Consider the following 10,855-nt stretch of genomic DNA (forward strand, 5'->3'; position numbering starts at 1 on the left):
AAAATATTTCTGAATTTATTAAATAAAAACATGCACTGGGGTCCAAATTTATCCCCTTGGTCATCCAAAGGTTAACAATTTAAGTATTAAAAGAACATAAAGTAATAAACAAATTTTAATCGACTACAAAAAATAACTAAAACTCTCGATTGTTACACATTTAGAACACATATTGTCAAATTTTGTAGTTTTGATAAACTCAAAGTGAACAAGTGACGCATTGTAACCAGACCTCAATAAGTTGTGTAGCTTAATAATTTTCCCCGCATCCAGGACAGTTATCCTGGTCATTTTTGGTATCAATATCTGAATCGCAGAGTATTGGTTTTTCTTCATCCTCATTGCTTTCAGATATCTTTCGAGCAGCCTTTCGATTTCTAGCTTTCATATTTACAGTTTTGTTCTCTTTTTTTTGCTTTTTATTTTTCTTTTTTTATTTTTATATTATGTTATTTGGTTTTTTTAACTGTATATTACATTGGGAAGTTAAAAGCTGCGCTCAGGACCAAGACTTTTGATGAATTCGCGCACATACAGTGAGCACGTAAAGGTTGGAATAAATTCATTTTCTCGAGAACGGACGATTTTGGAAAAAAATCCCGAAACAGCTCAATTTTTATTTTTAAATTGCAACTGTTTGGCATATGTATCATACTAGTGACGTCACCCATCTGGGCGTGATGACGTAATCGATGATTTTTTTTAATGAGAATAGGGGTCGTGTGATAGCTCATTTGAAAGGTAATTCAATTCTCTATTCAGTAATATAAACATTAATATAATTATTTATACAGAGTGTCCAAATAAAACTTTTTTTAATTAAATTTATTGACATAAAAAGAAGAATGCGTGTAATTTATTAACCTCAAAATACACTTTACTGTTATCAGAAAACAGGAAATAATGTTTATTTGACAAATAAATATCGTTTTTTGCCTAAATTTAATATTAAAGCCGCCACCCACCTTCCTCTTGACAGTTTGAACATTTAATTTAAGCGAAAAGCAATGATTATTTTTCAAATAAACTTTTTATTCTGTTTTCTGAGAGCAGTAAAATGTATTTTTGACTAGATAAATTACATGCATTCTTCTTTTTATGTTAATAAATTTAATTAAAAAAACATTTCTTTTGGACACCTTGTATAAATAATTATGTAAATGTTTATATTGTTGAATATAGAATTAAATTACCTTTCAAATGAGCTATTACACGACCCCCATTCCTATTTAAAAAAATCATCGATGACGTCATCACGCCCAGATGGCTGACGTCACTAGTATGATATATATGCTAAAAAGTCGTAATTTAAAAATAAAAATTGACCTGTTTCGGGATTTTTTTCCAAAATCGTTCATTCTCGAGAAAATGAATTTATTCCAACCTTTACGTGCTCACTGTATACATTTACTCCCAACGCGCCTAAAGAAGTCTTCAGCGCCTAAACGAGTCTTCATAATTTCAATAATGTGTCACTACAGTAATATAATAATTAAATAAAAGGCAAAAGAGAAAAGCAACTGATTAGCATGCATTGCATCCTTGAAGGTTACTGAAAATATTTTATACATAATAGAGACAGAGACTCTGGTGTATAATAATTAAAAGTATCCCCACCGCATTTCTGTTTATTTTTTATAGTATAAGCGAACGCCTTACTTAGAAGCCCGTATCCCGGGTAAACTAATTAATAAGTTTCCAGAAGAGAGAGTCTCTGAGGAGACACACAAACAAAGTAGCATCTCGCGAACACACGTAATTCATTCTAATTCTCCAAACAGTTTTCTGGCAAGAGAGAGCGCTCTTGCTCTTGCTCTTGCTGGTCTATGCAGAGCGAAATATATTCCGATTACTTTAAAATCGCTTGGGTATCGTTTTATTTTTGAGTAGAGTCTTCAGCGGTAGACTGTCCGTGTAGCAGTTCCACTTCTGCTGAGGTAAATTTAACAGTAAGGATGCTGTTAGAATCGATAAAGAACAGAGTGGTCAAAGATGTATCGTTACCTACTTCTTCTAGACAAGTCTGGGGAGAACAGAAATATACTTTTGTGGCTACTAGAGCGGAATGTCGGAGGAAGGAAAATATGGAAATGGAATTACGACAGAAAATAAAAATAAAGGAAGTGAAAAAATAGTATATCAAAGTTTGTAAATAACATATTTTTTTAGTTGAACGCTTTAGACATAAACGTCATCATCCGAGCTAATGGTCAATTAGTAAAAAGTACCTCTACGTTGAGGCATAATATGCGTGAGCAACTTGAAAATATGAATCCGCATTACAATATACAGTCATGTATGCTTTTGTTTGATTTGTCCACCGTACAACTCCAAACAGGAAAAAACAGAAAAAACGGCCACATAAACGTTACACAAACAAATAAATAACTTGTATCATGGTGTGGGTGTATCACCCAACCATTTTGGCCTAGTAGAGACAGCTGACTGACCTGTTGCAGATTCATATTTTCAAAATGCTCACGCATATGCCTCAACGTAGTGGTACCTTTTACTAATTGGCCATTTGCTCGGAAAGACTTTTGTAACATTTGGCGATTAATCGGTGCCATATATTATACAGTGCATCCATAAAGTAACGCATAAATTCGTTATTTCGTAAACTGGCGACTTTAAGGAAAAATCCCGAAACAGTTCGATTTTTATTTTTAAATTACGATTGTTTGGCATATATATCGTACTAGTGACGTCATCCATCTGGTCGTGATGACGTAATCGATGATTTTTTTAATGAGAATAGGGAAATAGGAATAGGAATATTATGCGATAGCTCATTTGAAAGGGTATTCAATTCTCTATCCAATAATATAAACATTAACATAATTATTTATACAGGGTGTTCAAAAAACATTTTTTAAATTAAAATAAGTGAGAGAAAAAGAAGAATATAGGTATGTAATTTATTTAATTCAAAATACATTTTACTACTGTCAGTAAACAGAAAAAATTTTTATTTGACAAATAAACATTGATTTTCGCTTAAGAGGATGGGTACGTATTTTCGGCTGCAATGCTGTTCAAATGGGGATTCATTTTTTTCGAATCCTGAGAAAACTACTAAGTATTTTTGAAAAATTTAAACGCAGAATGAAAGATGACGTTATTGGCGAGGACCTAAAGTCCCTGAGAACTTCTATAATGTTTATTTTAATAAGTTACAGGGGTGAAAATCTAAGAGAAAATTTAGTGTTATTTTTAATTTCAAATAGCTCATTCAAAATAAACTTCTTATTTAATCTAAGGGACTTTCGGCCCTCGGTAATAATTTAGTCTTTCATTCTGCGTTTAGATTTTTCAAAAATATTTATTGGTTTTTTCAGGATTCGAAAAAAATTAACACAATGTCCGTGGTAATATTTTCCAAATCTATCTTTGTCATACAACGCACTCAGTCGAATAGAATATTGTCAGCATATTGTCAATCAGACACTGACAATCAGTGACAATTTTAAATATTTGACATGAATCGGGAATATTTTGAGTTGTTGATTAAATAATATTGATATATAGTGTATTTGATAAATAATTGATTTAAGACGTGAGCTTTATAAAAAGTTATTTATTGTGTATTATTTATGAAAGATAGAAGCAGAGAATACATCAAGATATATTCTGTGATCCAAGTATTTTGTTGTTAAAGATGTTCAAAATTATAAGCGTTCCATAGTAACAATATATTATTAAAAAATTACTTTAACACTTTTCCTCTTTTCTCGATCGAGTATTAGTTTTTGTTGTAGGTACATATAAATTATTACAATCACTGAATACATAGTTAGTGAAAAAAATTTCACATTTATTAACTGAATTAATAATTTGCAATTATACAAAAAATAACAGTTATCCAAGAACATTCAAAAGCCATCTCTTTAAGTTAGTTATGACATTGTCAAGTAGAACGACATTCTAGTAGTAATATTGTAGTAGTAATATTTACATATCCATCATACCAGTGTGAATTTTACTACACGTAATTTTCATGTAAAGACAGAAAAGGTAGGGATAGCCGTAAAATGTTTGCGAATTATGTACCCATGGCCTTAAACGAAATGTTCAAACTGCCAAGAGACAAGTGGGTGGTAGCTTTAACATTGAATTTAAGCGAAAAACAATATTTATTTGTCAAATAAACATTTATTTCCTGTTTTCTGACAACAGTCAAACGTATTTTAAATTAAATAAATTACATACATTCTTCTTTTTGTCTCAATTATTTTAATTGAAAAAATGTTTTTTGAACACCTTGTATAAATAATTATGTTAATGTTTACATTAGTGAATAGAGAATTGAATACCCTTTCAAATCAGCTATCACATGACCCCTATTCTCATTTAAAAAAATCATCGATTACGTCATCACGACCAGATGGATGACGTCACTAGTACGATATATATGCCAAACAATCGGAATTTAAAAATAAAAATCGACCTGTTTCGGGATTTTTCCTTAATGTCGCCGGTTTACGAAATAATTAATTTATGCGTTACTTTATGGACGCACTGTATACTTGTTGAAATGCATATATTTTTAATCTGGAATTCATGGAGTTAGTGTTGATATCCATAGTCATGCAAACCCAAACAAACTACGATATTTTTGTTCTTTTGTGACAGTTTTTCAAAAAATTTTCATTTTTGTAATATACGTTTTTATTATGTTTCACCAATTTCGAAATGATAAGCATAATAGAGTAAGACTTAAATATGTAATAGATCTCTTATACAGTGAGCACATAAAGGTTGGAATAAAATAATTTTTTCATGAATAGGCGATTTTGGAAATAAATCCCGAAACAGGTCGATTTTTATTTTTAAATTTTTAATTTTTAAATTACGATTTAAAAATAATTAAAAAAATTCCTGGATTTAATCTGAGACATCACAGGACTCTACCCGCGCGGATTGCAATGTCCATAAGGTAGAACCTCACATAACGGACTCATTGCAAAATGGCAATGACTAAATTGAACCAAAATGTGAAAAAATTAAACACGGCAGGACTCTTCCATATCTACATATATAAAGAATATAATAGAGAATAGAAAAATGCACGCAGTAGACTAAAAAGTTTTACATTCTCTTTGTATTATTATAAAAGAATGTTGAGGTTGTCCTGCTATTACGTATATGTGGAAAATGCAATATTTGCGAAAAGAGATATCCCTCCATATCGCAGACCCCTCAAACAGAAAATTATATTATTTCACTTCATGGTTTTATTGGATGCTATTTCGTATTTCTGTGGCTTTGGCTCGTGATTTTGATATAAGCGCTGGAAATTCTATCAGATAAGAAAGATATTTCCGAAATATCGAAACGTAGATGAATAGAAATTTCGTGTTTATCTAGTAAAAATATTATAAATCAAAAAATTTTTGCCAATCTGCAATCTTAATTAATATATATTATGTACAGATGAGTGAGTTTTATGTATGGAACGTCTCAATTACCTCGGAAATTGTTTGCCCGATTTTTATAAATTTTGGTGGTCTTCTAATGCGGCCGTTATTATAGTGGTATTTACATTGTTGTTAGAGCTGCCGTGTATCTGGAAATCTAATGAAGTTTCTTATTACAAATGGAATACCCTCTATATTTTTTTTTAAGTTTTAAAGACCTTAAGAAGAACTGATTATTTTTCATGTAATATTTCCTATACCTAAATGCCGTCATTTCCGATTTATTGCTACATTTATTTTTTTAATAAGCAAATTTAAAAAATCAATTTTTTCGGCCCTGGCAGACATTATTTTGGATTCTTTGGATTTCAAAAAAGTATGTTGTAATTTTTCTCTAAAGTTAATCATTTCCGAGTTATGAACAATTTAAAACTGAAAAACGTCGATTTTCAAAGACCAAAAACAAAAGTAAAAAATAGTATTATTTTTGAAAATACGAAGTGCCTAAATTCAAGTGTTACAATCTTATTTTATCAGTTTCCGATAAGTAATTAGGCTTATTTCATTTTAAAACATTGTTTTGCCTGTTGTTAATGCCCGATCGTCCGTTCTCTCACAAGAGCTTCATTAAAAATTAACAAACAATGTTTTAGAATAAAACATGCCAAAAATTATTATACGAAGCTGATAGAAGAATGTTTTGAACTTGAATTTAGGCACTTCGTAAATTCAAAAATTATATTTTCTACTTGTGTTTTTAAACCTTGAAAATCGTCATTTTTCGATTTTTTTTTTCAGTTTTAAATTGTTTATAACTCGAAAACGATTAACTTTAGAGAAAAATTACAAAAAACGTTTTTTGTTCCCAATGATCCAAAGAACCTAAAATAGTGACTGTCTGGGCCGAAAACGTTAATTTTTATAATTTGTTTATAAAATTTATTAAAAATAAATGTAGAAATAACTCCGAAATTACGACATTTAGGTATAGGGAATATTACATGAAATAATTACACTTTTATAAAAAAGAACATTTTATAATAAATCCTTTTTATTATTTATAGGAAAGAATATAAAATAATTTAACGATACACGATTTAACGATAAAATGCTTAAAATTCCAAAAATTACACTCTAATAAAAATAGTTATTTATGAAACAGTTCGTGAAGTATTCGATATTTAGAGCACGAGCGACAACAGAGCGAGTGCTATAAATCGCGTAAGTTCGCAAAAAGTACTTTACGCACAGTTTCATACAACATTTTATCTATGTAAACAAATATAAAAACTGTAACTCTTCGTCACTGGAATTCATTTCTATTCTACAATTTTTAGAACTTTGACATTTAAAAATCCTAACTACTTTCAAACCACAAAACTGTCAAAAATTTTGTTGTAAGTCATTGCTGATATTGTCATCACCATGACAACGCGAAAGTTAAGGATATTTGATTATATGAAAGTGTGCCAAAAAACCCATTGAAAGTGTGCGAAAAAGTAAATCCCATTTAAAATACATTGTTACTTTACGCACACTTTAAACTCTTCACGCACTGCTATCTATAATGACAGTTTTCACAAACTAAAAACTTATACATAATATGACATAGAGTAAATATAAAGTACTTTATAAAGTAACTCTCTATGTCGTATTATGTATAAGTTTTTAGTTTGTGAAAACTGTCATTAGAGATAGCAGTGAGTGAAGGATTTAAAGTGTGCGTGAAGTAACAATGTGTTTTAAATGGGATTTACTTTTTCGCAATGTTTTTAACTTTCGAGTTGTCATGGTGACAATCCTTAACTTTCGCGTTGTCATGGTGATGACAATATTATGAGCAATGAATTACAACAAAAGTTTTAACAGTTTTGTGGTTTGACAGTAGTTAGAATTTTTAAATGTCAAAGTTCTAAAAATTGTAGAATAGAAACGAATTCCATTGACGAAGAGTTACAGCTTTTTTTATTTGTTTATCGTAGATAAAATATTGTATGAAACTGTGCGTGAAGTACTTTTTGCGAACTTACACAATTTATAGCACCCGCTCCGTTGTCGCTCGTGCTCTAAAAATTGAGTGCGTTCGCAAAAAGCATACTTCACGAACTGTTTCATAAATAAATATTTTATAATACCAAGGTTTTGTTATTGTACATGTACATGTACATATGTAGGACACAACATGACAAAATATGAATTTTTATTGGATGTATTAACTGTTATTTATAATTATGATTCCACTATATTTTTTACCATACCACGGTTGTTTAAAATGGTATATATAATTTTAAGTATATAAACTTGTAATTATTTATTAAAACAATTTAAAAAAAGATACGCAACAGCTGGGTTCCAACTGGGGACCTCTCGATGTGCAGTCTAATGCCACTGAGGCACCATCAATTTGTAGATATCGATTTATTAACGTACTTTAAAATATCATTGCATTCGTCACATTTTTAAAATAGTTTGAAATTAAAAAAAAATCGATTTATCCATACAGTGTGATTGGTCAGTGGGGTAAAGCTTTGTAGATCCGTTATAAGTAATAGATAGTAATAAAAGTTAATAACAAAAATTGTAGCCAACTTTGATTACAGATTGATAATCAGTAATCGTAAATTGTAAGTTTTAGGGCCGGTTGTTCGGACGCTACTCAACAATGATCACTATCAAATATTTAATTACTGTCAATGTCAACTTTTGTTGGGTTGCTGAAAACGCATATGATTATAAATTATGATTAGTTAATCAATTAACATAACAATTATTAACATAATTGATTAACTAATTTCATAATTGTTCATTAATAATTATGTTTTCAGCAATCCAATCAAAGTTGACATTGACAGTTGTGACAGTAATTAAATATTTGACAATGATCATTTTTGATTAGCGTTCGAACAACCGGCCCTAAGACAATTATTCAGCCATGGCTTACTTAAAATTTGGAAAGATTTAGACCCGTAATTATTAATATTTTGCTCTGAAAAATGAAAATATCTCGAAAACTAATAAATTTACACATAGGGAATGTTATACAAAAATTATAGTATAGTAATGGTACTTTTCGATAATGATATAAAATACAGGTAATCTATTTAAAATAACTGAGAATATAATGTACTTGCGTTTTGACTCACCCTGTATTCAATATAAAGAAAATTAGCAAAACAAACATTTACAAAATTTTGACAATAAATAAAAAAATATGATGTCAATAAACCATTGAAATTGTGCTTGCTTTTATTTATATGTACATGTAGTTAAACTTGTTACGATTTTCATAGAAAATTGGTTATAACTTTGAAAATACCCCGTATAATATACCAAACCTTTATATTTTTGTAATCAAAAAGTTACAAAGATTTCGAATATAAAATAAAATACAGGGTGTTCTATTTAAAAAAACATAAGTTTGGTCTGCCACTATGGTATCGAACACCCTGTAACATTCTAACTAATTTTGTAATGTAAAGCTCAAAGTTCGCTACAATTTTTGTTATTAAGTTTTATCGCTATACATTACTATACCGGATCTACGGAGCTTCACCCCACTATATAATTAATCACCCTGTATAATAGCAGTTAAATATTGCATTGTTAGCTAGTTCTAAGCTATCCTGAAAATTTCAGGTGTCTAGGTAGCCTAGAACTATTTTTAAAATGGATTACAAAATTTTCGGAGTCCGTGACAACAACCAAGCAAAGTATATAAAAAGATTTTAAAATAATCAGTACTTCCTAAGAACTTCAAAAGCAAAAACATACAGTGTTCCATTTGAAATAGGAAAGTTCATTAGATTTCCGGAAAAACGGAATATCTGACAACAATGTAATTACGACTATAGTATCGACCACATTAGAAGACCATTACCATCAAGAATAAGAATCTATAAAAATCGTGCAAGCCGTTTCCGAGTCTCTGTGTGTGTAGTACCGACAGCGACTATATATTACAAGCAAAACTAAATAACAAATCTTTAAGACAATAGTGGAAAGCGGCTCACTATATAGCTCAGATATTGTCAGATAAGTGGGAAAGTGGGTGACAAATAAAAGAATGGAAAACAAAATAAATGCAATGGAAATTTGCACATTTTTGGAGAAGAAGGTGCAGATAACACTAATGGACAAAGTGAGAAATGAACGAATTATAGAACTACTTAATGCATGTGAAGGAGATACCAAATGATGAAATAGAAAACCGAAAATGATTCTGGTATGGACATAGACAAAGAAAGGACGGGACAAGAATACCGCTAAGAACTAGGAAATAAAAACAAAATAGAAGAAGGAAAAGACTGATCCAGAGGAACGAAAAATAAAAACAGTACTTAATGGAAAAGGAGAAATGCAAAAGAGATCTCACTTTTGTGAGAATCTTTTGTAATATTTCAACATTTCAGCCATTCAACATTTCTACATTCATTCTCCATATTTCAGCCCCAGAACAATACATCAAAGCAATATTTTTGTTTTATATATTTTGGGACAGGTTGTTTGTTTGTAATATATTTGTTTGAAGGATTAATACCTATATTAATTCAAAAATGACTCGATTATGAGCATAGGGCTGTAATTTCCTTAAGGCCAAAATAGTTACATACTACAAAGGAAAAAACACTAATACATATTGTAGAGTGTAGAGTCAAAAATGAGTAGAGCAACTGGTCAAATTCATTTAGGTATATAAATAAAAATCTTCATAATAGGCAACAAATATATCGTCATGAGAAATTTGATTCAAAACGATGTTATTTAGATTAGATATGTGAATAAAATTGTGTCATTCGATCTTACCTTTACACGATCGTATTGTCAAACCATTTATCTCGATACATTGTAACACAAAACTCGCGATTGTTCTTTAGTTTTTCACAAATAAACACAACACTCCATCTGTAACAGCTGACCAAGTCAATCTGCAAATGCAAATGCCAAAAAACACCGAATACGACACATGCACAATCGGAAGCGTTCGGTCTTCAACCACATTTTACACTAAACCGCAAACTAAACAAAATAATAATAAATTTATCAGGAAGTTATGGCATCTAAATACTTTTCATTCAACATTATTTTATTATTTGGTGTATGATGGAACGTACAGGGGCATGCTTAAATTCGGTTTGCCATTGAAAGGAAGCTGGTTTGCCGATATTCAGCGAAAAAAGGGTAGATTCATGGACATGCGCGCGATATGGCGACAAAACTACCTTTTGCCAATCGATGGAAACATGGAATGGCATGGCATGGCAGTGACTTTCCCTATTCTGGCAAGTGATACAGCCAGCCGTGGAGTTTTATAATAAATATGCATAATGTGCAGGGTGATTACTCCAAACTCCAAAATGTCTACTCTAAAAGACCTAATTGGGCTTTTATTTACAAAATATAAAATATACTCTCTAAATTATACCTATAATTATTAGAAA

The 10,855-nt window shown here is 30.3% G+C and overlaps 1 protein-coding gene across 2 annotated transcripts in view; it reads right to left on the reverse strand.

Moving 5' to 3' along the window:
* Window positions 1-10,557, reverse strand: part of LOC114332654 (beta-1,4-galactosyltransferase galt-1) — a 226,806-nt gene extending 216,249 nt beyond the window's left edge. Inside the window, exon 1 of one of the 2 annotated variants that reach the window (XM_050653548.1) lies at window positions 10,221-10,557. The gene's annotated coding sequence lies outside the window, so the exon portion shown is untranslated. The remainder of the gene's footprint in view (window positions 1-10,220) is intronic. The other variant, XM_050653559.1, reaches the window with a different exon arrangement.
* Window positions 10,558-10,855: the final 298 nt, after the last annotated feature.

The sequence above is a fragment of the Diabrotica virgifera genome, chromosome 1 (genome assembly GCF_917563875.1).
Source record: "Diabrotica virgifera virgifera chromosome 1, PGI_DIABVI_V3a".
NCBI lineage: Eukaryota > Metazoa > Arthropoda > Insecta > Coleoptera > Chrysomelidae > Diabrotica > Diabrotica virgifera.